This window comes from Halyomorpha halys, unplaced genomic scaffold, assembly GCF_000696795.3.
Source record: "Halyomorpha halys isolate HHAL.00 unplaced genomic scaffold, Hhal_1.1 Scaffold289.1, whole genome shotgun sequence".
In the NCBI taxonomy this organism is placed as follows: Eukaryota; Metazoa; Arthropoda; class Insecta; order Hemiptera; family Pentatomidae; genus Halyomorpha; species Halyomorpha halys.
In genome coordinates this window covers 445,616-446,968 of record NW_027104846.1, presented here as the reverse complement: position 1 = coordinate 446,968, position 1,353 = coordinate 445,616, and the positions used below count along the sequence as shown (strand labels likewise).

Here is a 1,353-nt window from a genome sequence, read left to right as displayed (position 1 = left end):
TTAGAGTAATATTTTGTTTTTGCTTATATTTATATAATTTTTAACCCTACCTCAGTTTAGGTGTATTTATCCTATTATCCTACATTGTCAAAATATTTTCAGTTGTTTTGTATATTTTTTAACCTGATGAAGCATTAAGAATTGTGGCAAAATGTCGATAAATAAATAATTATTAACAATTTTTTTGTTCCTTTTTTTACCGCACTCCACGACCACCTCCTTCATATTTTAAAAAACGTTTAATTCGCCTGAACGATATTTTTAAATAAATATGAAAAATAAAATTAACTCAAGTATAATAATATTAAAAAAAAAAAAAATTGTCAACAATTATTTTGTGATAAATAGAAAATAAATAACAATAAACGGTAATGATTATAAAATCACTATTCATTATTATTTTTAAAAAATTCAAATAATTTTACTTAAAGTTACTAAAAAAAAAAAAAGTTTTTAAAAAACACGAATTTGAATTTAACCTGTGATAGATCTCTCCTGACGAGCAGACTAAAGAATACTGAGAAAACGAATGTAGTGGGGAATATCCGAATCAAGAGATCAAGTAATCCTACAAGGAATTTCTTTTCCTGGTTTATAAAAACCTTATTACTCGCCATTTAACTCAAAACATTTTTAAATCAACTAATTGTAACTCTAATAAATTTTTATTTATTGCTTAATACTACAATCTGCCACAATCTGGGGCAATAAATAATAGTGATAAATGATCCTAATCATACGGAAATTTTTGTAAAAATTTATTTATTGCTATTTACAACAGTACACAATGATACATACAGTAAAAATTAATTTAGTTTATAATGGATTGATACAGGCGTGTAGAGAAAAAACCTATTGGTAACACTCTTGTTAATGCCATATATATATGTATATTAATTAAAACATAAATATTTTAATTAGGTAATAAATAGATTTACTTAATTTATTTTGTATCTAGGTTGAAAGTATATTTTGTTTAAATTAAGGGAATTATACTTGTGGTAGTGTTTATATGGTGAAATACCGGCTAGTAGAGATTAGCCACAACAATATAATACAAGAGCCGGGAAAAAAAGGCAGTTATCTCACCCCAATTTTTGATTACTTTAATGAAAACTATGCATAATTACTAGTCAAAATTGATGAGTCTACCAAGTACAGGTAAGGGGAATAAAAAATGGCGCCTGTTTCAAAACGTTAAAAAAGCCTTAATTTTTCATTCAGAGCTCTATATCTTAAAAACTACCAACATCACTAGAAAATCTAAGAGAACATTATTTAAAGAAGAGTAAATTTGCTGAAATATTAGCCCTAATAGAGCTATTTACGTCCAATAGTTCTCGAGATATAGCT

At 25.9% G+C, this 1,353-nt stretch overlaps 1 protein-coding gene across 2 annotated transcripts in view; it reads right to left on the bottom strand.

Annotated features, from left to right (window-relative positions):
- The window catches only part of LOC106680802 (very long chain fatty acid elongase 7), a 30,118-nt gene extending 29,596 nt beyond the window's left edge, over positions 1-522 (bottom strand). The window contains exon 1 of one of the 2 annotated variants that reach the window (XM_014420754.3): positions 480-522. The gene's annotated coding sequence lies outside the window, so the exon portion shown is untranslated. The remainder of the gene's footprint in view (positions 1-479) is intronic. The other variant, XM_067045591.1, reaches the window with a different exon arrangement.
- Between the last annotated feature and the right edge of the window lie 831 nt (positions 523-1,353).